The 13372-nt window shown below is 43.0% G+C and overlaps 1 non-coding gene across 1 annotated transcript; it reads left to right on the top strand.

The window, feature by feature from the left end:
- Positions 1-10738: 10738 nt before the first annotated feature.
- TRNAF-GAA (transfer RNA phenylalanine (anticodon GAA)) lies at positions 10739-10811 on the top strand. Its single transcript has one exon. It is a non-coding gene; the product is annotated as a tRNA-Phe (tRNA).
- The last annotated feature ends 2561 nt before the right edge of the window (positions 10812-13372 follow it).

The raw sequence follows: 13372 nt of genomic DNA, 5'->3' as shown, positions 1-13372 counted from the left end.
CAACAATGATGACATCAATAACAACAACAATAATAACCACAACAGTAAAAACAACAAGGGCAACAAAAGGGAAAATAAATAAACAAATATTAAAACAAATAAAGACCAAAGCGTGAGTCCTACCTCACCAAGGAAAGAGAGACATGCAGGGGTAGAAGTTGACTGGCCAACATGTATGTCCAGCAAAGAAACCATTCCAGAAGCCAGAACTCCTTCCTTTTGCACCCCAAAAAGATGTTGGTCCATACTCCCAGAAGGGAAAATGTTGCCTGAAGATGACCAGAGGGCACGAGCTCCATTTCCACCGAGATCTGGAACTTTTGTGACATGAAGCCTTTGTCTTTACACCATCACTGAAAGGGAAGAGATACTGGAGAACACCCAAGGAAGTCAGGCACTGTTTTGCTTATCTGAGAGGGAAGAGGAAAAACGAAGGCCAACTAGGGGGTAATTTCACTCACAAGTAAAGAAACTTGAAAAAAATGTAGATATCATCAAGCTATAACTATGATCCTGGGTGAACTATGGTGGTTGCCATTGGGGGAAGAGAACAGAACTTTGGTGGTGGGAGTGATGTAAAATTATATCCCTATTAGCTTATAATCTTGTAAATCACTGTTAAGTCACTAATAAAAATACATATAGACTGGAGCTCTGGGGTCCCCAGTTCAATTCCCAGCACCATGATAAACCAGCACTGAGTAGTGCTCTGGTTAAATATAGTAATGAAAATATTCATCGTTGTGTATTGACTGCAAAGTGTTTTCAGTTTTTGTCTTTCAACACAAGGACTGTTTTTTGCTATCATGGCATTACTTCTCTTGATCTTCCTACTATCTACCATTGCTTCGAAATGTTTCTATTCCAGAAATCCAAATATGTTCATCAGAGGCTCTTTCCTTTTTTTATTTTTGTGGTAGCTGGACAATTTTTTTCTTGATTTTTTTTTTTACTAGTGATTTAATATTGATTTACAAGGTGGTAAGATAATAGGGGTATAATGCCATACAGTTCCCACCACCAGAGTTCTGTGTCATCTCACTGCACCCTAATAATTAAATGCATCTTAACTTATATTTTTTCTACTCCAATCTTTTATAAAAAAATATTTTATCAGAAGTCAGGTGGTAGTACAACGGGTTAAGTGCAGGTTAACCCAAAGCACAAGGACCAGCGTAAGGATCCCGGTTTGAGCCTCCGGCTCCCCACCTGCAGGGAAGTCGCTTCACAGGCGGTGAAGCAGGTCTGCAGGTGTCTATCTTTCTCTCCTCCTCTCTGTCTTCCCCTCCTCTCTCCACTTCTCTCTGTCCTATCCAACAACGATGACATCAAGAACAACAACAATAACTACAAAAATAAAAACAACAAGGGCAACAAAAGGGAATAAATAAATAATATATATTATCTGCTGCTTGTTATTGTTTTTAATGTACATTTATCAGAATTAAATGCATCCTTCATTAAAATTTATTTTGAGTTGAAAAAATAAATAAATATAGTCATGAAAGAACTGCCTTACTTTGATCAGGTGATTCTAACCCAGGAGCAAGCAGTGAATAGAGTGGCTGCTCTGACCTGGGGGGCTGAGATGTGTCACCAAATAATTGAGTGACTCCAGGAACCATTCACCTCTCTGGACTCTCAGTGACTCAAATGAGGAAGAGGTGGCAGCCATTGTCCCAGCAGACCTGAGGTCACTTAGACTATGTGACTGTTTCATAAGCCCCGTTGTGTTGGATGACAGTGGTGCCTTCTTGCTGAGACAAGGAGCTACACTTTGTACTTCTTGCATTCCTTGTGGGGCAAATTTCCCAATCAGAGCAATTCTCCCATGATCATTGGGTTATTGAGAAGAGGGCTAAATGCATAGTCTAAAGAGGTTGTTCTGTGTGATGGGAGCCTTGCAGTCCATTTGGGAAGGAAGGACTGGACTGTTGGTTGGTGGCAAGGCAGATAGACCTGCAGCTTAATCTGCTTCCTCCTCAGTCACTTAGCTGTTTTTGAGTCAGAAAAATGGGTGTTGTCAACTTCTCCAGTTGCTATTTTGAGAAATGAGCACCGAGGAGCTAAGTGCAGCAGTCTTGAGTCTGATTTATCTTACCTTAATTAGTGAGGGCTCCAGAATCGTGGCTTAATGGCTTCCAGGACAGATGGACAGGGGAGCGTGGTCTGAGGGGAGTCTCTGCCTCATATCTCCCTGTTCTGCTTGAGTCCCAAGCTCCATTCCCCCCTTCACTTCATCCCATACACCCATTAAAGCCTCTTGAAAACTCTGGGCTGTGTGTGTTGTTGAGGATGTGGAGAAACAGGGACCCTGTAACACTGATAGTGGGACTGTAAATGGATGCAGCTCCTATGGTAGACTGTATGGAGAGTCCTTGGGAGCTTGCTCAGAGGTTCTAGCAGGGAAGTGCAGCCAGTCCTATGCCCTTGAACCAAGACTGGTCTGTCTCTAGGCAGGAAGATTGTCCTCTTCAACCCAACACACAGCTTCAGGAGGGACGCATGTGGAGCGATGGAAGAGGGGACACCTGCCTAGCCAGCCAGATCAGCTATCAACCCTGGTGCTCAGTGGGGTGACAGATCTCACAGCCAGATCATCTTCACATCCTGGAGAGTCCTTAAACACATGAAAATGGAATTACCTTATGATTCAGCAATACCACTCAGGCATTTATCCAAATGACGTGCAAACACTGATTCAGAGGGACATAGGCACCCCAGTGTTCATAGGTGCATTATTCACAATAGCCAAAGAGTGGAAGCAACCTATATGCCCATTGTCAGATGACTGGCTAAAGAAGTTATGGGATATAGAGTCCATGGAATACTCCTCTGCAATGAAAAAAGATGATATGGTGTCCTTTGGGACAAAACGGATGGAATTGGGGGCAATTATAGTTAGCAAAATAGCCACAATCAAACAAAATGCTCAACAAAAGAACAAAAAAAAAAAAAAGAAAGAAAGAAAAGAAAAAGAAATCAGTTCAAAACCAAAATGGAGGGAGAGGGAGAGAAGGAGAGAAAGAGAGGAAGGGGGAGTGTAGGGTGGGGAACAGCTAAGTTGTTACTAATGTTGGTTAGTGGTGGAACATGGAGTGGGTAGGGACAGGGAGACATACACACATGCACACACAACTTGAGAAGCAGCTGGAAGTCAGGCACCTGGGAGTGGGGCTGAGGACCAGCTAGCACTGTTTCTGTTTTACCTTTATCAAAGTTGGTTCCTTGAGCTTGACCTTGATCAGCCTCAAAGTCATTTAACATCAGCTCCTCCATCTTCCCTGGGACAAAAGAAGAGATGGATTTCTTTCTTTCTTTCTTTTTTTAAATTTTATTTATTTATTTTCCCTTTTGTTGCCCTTGTTTTTACTGTTGTCGTCGTTGTTGGAGAGGACAGAGAGAAATGGAGAGAGTAGGGGAAGACAGAGAGGGGGAGAGAAAGATAGACACCTGCAGACCTGCTTCACCGCCTGTGATGCGACTCCCCAGCAGGTGGGGAGCTGGGGGATCAAACTGGGATTCTTACACTGGTCCTTCGGCTTTGCACCACGTGTGCTTAACCAGCTGCGCTACTGCCCAACTCCGATTTATTTCTTGTCCCTGCCTTCTGCTCACGTCTTCCCAAGCACCGCCCCCCCCTTTACTTTTAAACTATCAAAGGATTGAGGAGACTCCTGTGCTAAATTTATTTCACCTTGATTCTTCGGGTGAATAACCAGGCCTTATTCTTTAATGGCTGAGCTCGGTTGCGCTTGGCTGGGGAGCAATCTCATGGGGAGACTGCTTGCCCCGCCTCCCATCAAAATAAGAGAGACAAGTCATTAAGCTGAGAAGCCTTTACAGTGAGCTCAAACTTCTGAAACTCAAGCTCTGGAGTTCAAGTTTTCTGGTCTTTAGGGTACTGGGAAAAATCTCCGTGGTTAGTCCCTTTACCCACACAGCCTCGCTGACAGTTGGTGTTTCTGCCTTTCCTAATGGGTGACATTCTCACAAGTGTAAAGTGGTATCTCATTGACGCTTTTTTTTTTTAAGATTTAAATTTTTCTTTTTAATTTTCTTTATTTCTGGCTGATAGAGACAGCCAGAAATCAAGAGGGTGATAGAGAGCGAGAGACAGAGAGACACCTGCAAGCCCTGCTTTACCACTCACAAAGCTTTCCCCCTGCAGGTGGGGACCAGAGGCTCCAACCCTGGTCCTTGCACATTGTAATACGTGCTCTCAACCAGGTGTGTCACCATCCGGCCCCTCTCATTGATGTTTTTATTTTTAAAAAATTTTTATTACCTTTATTTATTGGATAGAGACCATCAGAAATCAAGAGGGAAGGGGGTGATAGAGAGGGAGAGAGACAGAGAGACACCTGCAGCCCAGCTTCACCACTTGCAAAGCTTTCCCCCTGCAAGTGGGGACCGGGGGCTTGAACCTGGATCTTTGTGCATTCTAACATATGCGCTCAACCGAGTGCACCACCACCCAGCCCCTCATTGATGTCTTTATTTGCATTTCCCTGATCATCTGTGACTGAGCATTTTTCCATGTCTGCTGGCCCTTAGCATCTCTTTTTTAGAGAAGATTCTGGCCATATCTCCCTTCCCCCCATTTTTCATTTTCTTTCTTTCTTTTCTTTTTTTTTTTGGAGCCTCAAGCATGAGAGTTTCTTTGCATAACCATTATGCTCTGTACTCCCACCCAGGTTTCTTGTCTTCTTATTGTTGAGTTTGGTGAGTCCGTTGTGTATTTTGGTTATCAGTCCCCTGTCTGAGGTAGGGCCCATGAAGATTTTCCGCCCACTCTGTGGTGGTGGTGTTGGGGGTGTCTTTTACTACAGCAGTGATTCCCTTTGCTATGCAACTTTTTAAAATTTCTTTACTGGGGGGGATTAATGGCTTACAGTTGACAATCAAATACAGTAGACTGTACATGTATAACATCCCTCAGTTTTCCACATAACAATGTCACACATTAAGAAAGGCAGAAACACCAACTGTTGGAGAGACGGGGTGGGCAAAGGGACTCTCCTACATCGCTGGTGGGAATGTAAAATAGTCCGACCCCTCTGGAAAGCTGGAGGTCAGAACTCTAGGGACACCATCTTTAAATAACTGAGTTAACACAGCAGACAATGAGGAGGAGAGAGGGAAGGTCTTTTAGCAAAGGCTACCTCAAAGGGCACAAGTTGTAGTGGAGTAGAGTTTTACTCCCCAGGCAGTGGCTCACCTGGTTAAATGCACACGCACTATGCACAAGGACCCATGCAAGGATCTAGGTTCGAGCCCTCGCTCCCCACCTGCAATGGGGATACTTCAACGAATTGTGAAGCAGGTTTGCAGGTGTCTATCTTTCTCTCTCCTCTCCCCTGTCAATTTCTCTCTTTCTTATTGAATTAAAAAATAAAAATAAAAAAGGGCGGAGGGCAGAAAGCATAATGGTTATGCCAAGAAACTCTCATGCTTGAGGCTCCAAAGTCCCAGGTTTAATCCCCTGCATCAACATAAGCCAAAACTGAATAGCGCTAAGGTAAAATATTAAAAAAAAAAAAAAAAAGGAAGGAAGGAAGGAAGAAAAGAAATGGCTGCCATGAGCAGTGGATTCACAGTGCAGGCACTGAGGCCCAGAGATAATACTGGAGACAAACAAACATCATTGAGCTTATCACACTATGCTCATTTGCTTGATATGTAAGATTTGTGCACCATGCTAAATGGACCCTAAATTCTCTTTCATTTCTACCATTACTAAGATTTGAACTGAATTTGTCTGGTTTTCAGAAGAGCACTGCAGTTGCTGCTGTTAATTTTCTAATTGTGAATTTCCAGTTTTCAGAAAAGTTACAAAATATTGCAGGGATGTCCCATAGTCTTTTATTCAAATCCCTCAACTTGTACTACATTTCTCCATTTATTTTTCACATTCTGTGTATTTGCGCACACATTAGCATTGATGTTTTTTGAATCATTTGAAAATAGGTTACAGATATCTCTTTATCCTGAATTCCTCAGTATACGTTTGTTTTTTTTTTAACTGAAACCAGCCCAAGATCACAGACTACATTGCACTGTCACATCTGTTTAAGCTCCTTTCTTCTGGAACAGCTCCTCAGTATCTCTTTGTTTCCATGACCTTATCTTTCTGAAAGTATACAGACCAGTCATTCACAGCATGACCTTTATTTTGGATGCCATGTTGCCTCAGGATTAAGTATAGGCTATGTAGGCTTGGTTGACCACTATGTAAGAGATGTTTCTTTTCTTAGGGAATCATACTAGAAGGCACATGATGTCTGAGTATCCTCATGGCAATGCTAATGTCGGTGGTCTGATCAAGGCATTGTTCGACCTCTCCAAGAAATGGTTTCCATTTACCTCCCTTGTGACTCCTAAGCAATCTGTACAGATAGACTTCAAGACCAGGCAATGTCCTTCCCCTTTATTCCCTCAGACCTGGCACCTACTGAGAATGTCTGATGGATGCTTTCCCTAGTAAAGTCCAGTCTTCATTCTGACACTTGGGAAATGGTGATTCCTGCTGCTGCCACTTCCTGTGTATTGGTCAAGGATTATTACTTAACAGTCACTTTTGTCCTCCACCTTCTGTGCCCACAGACTTTAATTTTATTCAAAGTGTAAATAATTCATTATGACTTTCCTTAATTAATTTAATTCTCAAATTGTACAGGATTTGGCCAATGGGAGTCAATTTTTCATACTTTGAGAGAAATACTGAGAAGCACAAGAGGCTGATGAAAATAATTTTGGTTTTTTTCCCTGTGCTGTGAGCACCCAGAAGCAAAGTGAAAAACAGATTATCAATTGACAACAGCTCAAAATTTTATTAGATGCTATAACTATACACAGCATAGTCTCTTGTTTAACTGTTACTGCCTCTCCTAGCTAGCTTTCAGAGTTATCATAGATAATTAGACTGGAATTGACCAAAATCCTTGGGCTAATTTGAGTGGCAGACTTGCAACCTATACACTATTGCTTTTCAACATGGCGTCTCCTCCCACAATTCTATGATGCTAGCTTCCTTATCATTTGTCCTTTCTCTGTGTGCAAGACTTCCATTTCAGCACTAGGCACTCACTCTCTCAGTGGACGTTCTGATGACTCTTGTTTCTGTAACCTTGCTGAGGAAAGCCATGTGTTCTTTAAAACTCAGTATTAGTTTTCATTCCTGTTATCAACCCCCAAGGTACTCAGCTAGAGGTTTCCAAACATATTCTGTTCACAAAGTGCTTAGTGCCTCAGTAATTTTCCCCACAGTCTTAGGCTCAAAGAAATGTTGAACACCTCTTTTACTAAGTACTCAGGCCCAAGTAACCTGTTAAGTATTTATGTCTGGCAACTTAGTGACTGGTGGGGAAAATTATACTCCCCAATTAAAAGAAAACTTATATTTTTCATTCATTTTTTGAGTCACCATAATTACATACCAGTGGGCAGTGTGCACCTATGAACACGTAGTATGCAGTTTCTTGAGATGTGGAAGCAGGTAGGGCACATACACCGTGTTTCCTGCAACAGTTATTTCTGTGGGTGCTTGCTTTGACTTATATTGTAAAACTGAGCATCTAGAAAGTTGTGGTATACATACACAATGATACTACTTACCTGTTAAAAATGATGAAGTCACCTTTGTCACCTCCTTTTAGACGGAGCTTGAAGGTATCATGCTAAGTGAGATAAGCCAGAAAGAGAAGGATGAATATGAGATGATCCCATTCATGTACAGAACGTAAGAAGCAAGAATAGAAAGTGAGGTACTCTCTTCCCTGATCCAGCTTTCTGTTTTTTTTTTCCAGCCATGACATCATCTCCCCAGACAATAACTTGGGTCCACCTGTGTATCTAATTTCAGGGTTAGGGGAAAAAAAACAAAACTAGTATAGCCACAGGCCCTTCAGAATATAACTAAAATATGCCTACTAGCTATCTACAAAATGGAGGACCCCCCAACTCTTCATCTGCATTACTCCAGTCTTTAGGTTCATGATTAGTCAATGATTTGTTTGGCTTTGTATGTTAACTCTCTTTTCAACCACCAGGTTCCAGATGCTACCATGATGCCAACCAGACTTCCCTGGACAGACGGCCCCACCAATGTGTCCCGGAGCCCTGATTCCCCAAAACCCCACCCTACTAGGGAAAGAGAGAGGCAGGCTGGGAGTATGGATTGACCTGTCAATGCCCATGTTCAGCGGAAAAGCAATTATAGAAGCCAGACCTTCCACCTTCTGCACCCCACAATGACCTTGGGTCCATGCTCCCAGAGGGGTAAAGAATAGGAAAGCTATCAAGGGCGGAGATGAGATGTGGAGTTCTGATGGTGGGAATTGTACCCCTCTTATCCTATGGTTTTGTTAGTGTTTCCTTTTTATAAATAAAATTAAATTAAATTAAAAAAGAAAGGGGACACATTAAGTAAAACTTGGACTGGCTTGGTGTATTGCACCAAAGCAAAGGTCTCTGGGAAAGGACAGTGAGTTGGGGTCTGGGAGTGGGCTTGAGATCCTGGTATGTGATGATGGACCTAATTTGAGGGTGAGAATGTTTTGCAGACATCTTAGTGAGATGAGAAATTGTACCCATGTGCCAACAACTGTACTGCAAACCATGAATATCCCAATTAAAAAAAAAAGATCAGAGAGAGAGAGAGAGAGAGAGAGGGAGAGAGAGAGGAGCCAAAGGACCACTCCAGCACATGCAGTATCCAGTCTGGAGCCAAGAGTCTCAGGAAGGAAGCTTCTTCACTCTAGCAGTGGAGTGACATCAGCAGAGCTGTCTTCCCAGCTGTGAGGGTGTCTCTTTTACATCAAGTATCAACAGGCAAGTTGTGGCTCTCAGTTTAGGATGTGTACATGGGCCTTCCTGAACCTTATGGCCATTGGCCCAATCAATCTCCCTCACGATCAGGGGAGGGGATGGGATACAGAGTTTCTGGTGATGGGAATTGTGTGGAGTTGTACCCCTCTTATCCTATGGTTTTTGTTAGTGTTTCCTTTTTATAAATAAATTAAAAAAAAAGATTATAGAAAAAAAAACAACAACAGGTTAAGGAGGAATTAGAAGAGTCAGCCTTTGGAGCAAAGCAAGAGAGGATACAGGGTGACCCATTAATAAATTATTATTTCAGCAGGACTCAAAAGGGGAGGGGGTTGGAGATGACAGTTTGATGGTGAGTGGGTGAAGTATGCTGGCAGTACAGCTGAGACAACAGTCTTGTTTCCTCAATGAAGGGATTTGCAAAAAAAAAAAAAAAAAAAATCATCTCATTCTGTTTTGGTTCAACTGTGAATGGGCTAATGCCTTTCACTTCCCTTTGCTCCGATTCTTCATTTGTGTACAGGAAGCCGGTGCCTCACAATATGCTGCCTTTGTATGCTAACATTATGCTGAATTTATTCAGTTTCTAGTACTCCTCCCCACGCCTCCTTTTTGGTGGTATTTTTAGGATTTTCAATGTACAGTATTGTGCCATCTGGAGGTAGTAATTAACTTGACTTCTTCCTTCCCATTCTGGGTTATTTTAAGGCCCTTTCCTTGTCTGACTGAGGATTTCCAGGCTTAATAGGTGAAAGGCAGAGGCAGTCTTGACACAAGAGTTGGCAGAATTCCCTCTCTAAGCAGCTACTCCAAATTTCTTCTTACACTTCAACGTCCCTCTCACCTACCCTTCACAAAACTCTGTTCCAGGACACTTCATTTTCTCCTCTCCTGAGTCACTAATTTTTTTATTATTAAAAAAAAAAAAACTGATAAATTAATTTTATTGTTAGCTAAGAGCACTAGTCAACTCTGGCCTCTAGTGCTGCTGGGGACTGAACCTGGAACCTTGGGCATGAAGATTTTAGCCACTGACTGCTCTTAATGACTTCTTTTGCCAGAGCACTTGCCCAACTCTGGATTTTGACAGAAGGGAATGGAACCTGGAGTTCTGGAGCCTCAGGCATGGAAGGTTTCCACATATCCACCCTGCCGCTTGCCATCATTTTAAAAAATCTCACACATTTCTGTTTGCCAGGATTGGGTTTATCAACAGAACCCAGAAAGCAACTGCCAACAGATTTTCCATATTCAAGATTTGCAGCACGTTCCACGTTCATTTCCACTTTTTAAAAATTTCATTCTGGAAGGGCTGCATCCACTTTCAATGCCCAACTCCACGGGGAGGGGAGGAGAGGGGAGGAGAGGGACACGGGGAGTGGAGAGAGAGAGAGAGAGAGAGAAAGGGAGAGAGAGATGGAGTGTGTGTGTGTGTGTGTGTGTGTGTGTGTGTGTGTGTGTGTGTGTGGTTGGGGGGTTGTGAAATCACCCTGGCTTTCAGAAAACTGTTTAGTGGGAGGGACCTAGGGGTGAGTCAGCAGCTGCAAAACCCCTTCTGTAGTCTTAAACCAGAAATTCATATTCTAGCAAAGATTAAGCATGGGAAGAACCTGCACAGAGCCCCCATCAGCCTGTTAAAAAGTCAGAGGCAAAGGGAGTGCGTGTTTTGCAGACAGCTATCTAGGTGAGATGAGAAATTGTACCCACGTGCTGACAACTGCACTGTGAACCATTAACCTCCCAATAATGGAAATAAAATAAAATAAAATAAAATAAAATAAAATAAAAAATTCAACCCCCCCCCCTGTAATATAAAGAAGCTGTAAAACCCAGAAAGTCAGGTGAGGGGGGAGGGGTAAAGGACAGGGCAAGTTCAATCACAGTTTACGCCAAGGTCCTTACACCGGGTGCCGAAATAGCTCAGTTGGGAGAGCGTTAGACTGAAGATCTAAAGGTCCCTGGTTCGATCCCGGGTTTCGGCAGCGTCCATCCAGTTTTTTTGGACTAAGGATTCCGGCTTCGTAGAACCCTTCAACCACAGCCTCCCAGCTCAGTAGAGTTACAGTGAGAGAGAAATAGGAATCCAAAGGGAAGGGAGACCCGACAACTTCCCTTCTTGGCCTCGGGGCTGCTGGGACGCGCCGCTTTCGGAGCGGCGCCATGGCGACCTGGGCGCTGCTGCGCGTGCGCGGTGTGGGGTCCTCGCGCGCCCCCTGGTGGTGAGAGCGGGTCATGTCCTCTCCTCTGAGCTCCGTCCTGGAGGCAGATGGTGTATAACTAAATTCTAGTTTATGTTGCTGCTGTGTGTGGATTTAACCTGGGATCTCAGAGCCTCAGGCATCAGTCTTTTTGCATAACCATTATGCTGTCTCCCCAGCCCACTCTCAGGTTTTTGTTTAGCCACCAATCTTCACAGCTGCCCCATGAAGTAATACCAGACTCTTCATTGCAAACCTCACCCCTCTTGGATGACCGCAAGGATTCAATATTCCTCCTGCCACTCTTCTGACTCACCCTGGCCTGAATACTACTACATATGAGTAGTTTAGTTTGGGGGCTGTTTAGCAGAGGAAATAGAGCGTGGGTTGTCTCCTAAGTAGTTAGTACCAGGCAGTTCTGGGACAGATCTTTGCAACAGGAGGAGGTAAGAGGGGGAAGCATGTTTTCAATGGAAAACATGTGACAAATGAGAAGTCCTTGTAAGGCCTAATGTTCACCTCCATTCTCAAGGGAAAGATCGAATACCTCGCCTTGGTTCAGACAATTTACTCAGGTTGGAGGGGGAAGGCATCGATCAGCTTCTTACCGAGATCCTTGGAAAGCTTTCAGGAAGCAACATAGGACACCTGCCAGAGTCTTCTGAAGTTTTTTCTCCCAACCATGTACTAACCAGGATCGACTCTGCTTAGCTTCTGAGATGAGACAAGATCAGGCAATGGTGGGGGTGGGAGAGTTGTAAAGGGGGACGGGGTGGTATGATTATAAAATCTGGGGAATTTCTTACCTTGTCTTTCAAACCCAATCCCAACTCAGGGTGTTCATTCTGGCGGTGGGGATTCAGAAAGTGTTTTGAAAAACCCACTTTCTTTTTTTTTCACTATTGAAAATTGAGATATATGGTGAGACATTCAAACAACAAAGGAGATACAGAATGGAAAGTCCATCTATTTGAGCTTCATGCCTAGTTCCTCCTTGCAGAGGCGGCAATTGTTTGTACCTTCCAGAATATTCTCCAGTAAATAACCTTAGTGCATACAAGGGTGTGCTCATTTTGCAGAAGCTATATTCTTGTACATATGACTGAAGAGCTTTTGCTGAAGATGCCCATTACTTTGCCCTTTTCATACACACAATACAGAACTCACTTTCTTAGTCAATTGTAAACCTGCGCTGAACTTTTAAACCCTACTTAGTGGCCTATAAAGTATCCAGAGATAATCTCACTCAATTCAATGGTGCTTACACTCCCGACTTTATAATCAGCTTCTTTTATTTTTTAATTGGCTTAATCTTGGTTTACAATTCAAGAATGAATTAAATTCCAAGGGTATGATTGGGAAGACTAGAAATAGCAAATGATCCATCAAATACATCTACATCTTACAAGTCTGATAGTTTCTTCCAGGAACAGTTATTAACAGGGGAAAAAACAAACAAACAAACAAACAAATAAACAAAAACACCAAAGTGTTTTATTCCTTTGGCAAGAAGAAGGTGGGACTTGGTTAGCAGGTTCAGTTGTCTCCACCTGCAGGGAGAAATCTTGGGTGGTGAAGCAGGTTTCTCTCTTCCCCTCTCTTTCTCTTTTAAAATATTGATTTTTAAATCTTTATTTATTGTATAGAGACAGCCAGAAATTGAGAGGGAAGGGGGTGATAGAGAGGAAGAGAGACAGAGCGACACCTGCAACACTGCTTCACCACTTGCAAAGCTTCCCCCTGCAATGGGAGGCCAGGAGTTTAAATCCAGGTTAGCCTTGGACATTGTAACATGCACTCAGCCACCTCTCTTCCTCTCTGTCACCCACTTTCCTCTTGATTTCTGGCTCTCTTTATCCAATAAATATATAAAGGTAATACCAGAAAAGGAAAAAAAGAAACATCTTCCTTTGAGGAGCTGGGTGGTGGCCCATTCGGTGAAGCATAAGTGTTACAGTGTTCAAGTACCTAGGTTCAAGCCCTTGGTCCGCACCTGCAAGAGGGGAAGCTTCACGAGTGGCTAAGAAGGGCTTCAGGTCTCTCTCTTTCTCTCTTCCTCCCTATCTCTTTCTTCCTTCTCCATTTCTGTCTCTATTCAATAAATAGATAAATAAAAAAATTGTAAAGAAAAAATAGTATCAGTAGTAAAAACGAAATAAAGATCTTTTTAAGCACTTGCTTCACCAACCTGGTGAATTACTCCGAGATTCTCTGGATTCCTTTCTTCCACTTTTTCTTCCTTGAACATCTCAAGCCAGGTCTAGCTTTCAGGCTCACTCTTGACTTTTTTTTTCCCCCTCTTCTTAAGACTGGTCCCCAGAGTTCAAATTAATTTGAGCTCCCCC

The sequence above is a fragment of the Erinaceus europaeus genome, chromosome 5 (genome assembly GCF_950295315.1).
Source record: "Erinaceus europaeus chromosome 5, mEriEur2.1, whole genome shotgun sequence".
Taxonomy (NCBI): Eukaryota; Metazoa; Chordata; class Mammalia; order Eulipotyphla; family Erinaceidae; genus Erinaceus; species Erinaceus europaeus.
Note: the sequence above shows the minus strand (reverse complement) of the source record. Positions and strands in the feature narration are given on the sequence as shown.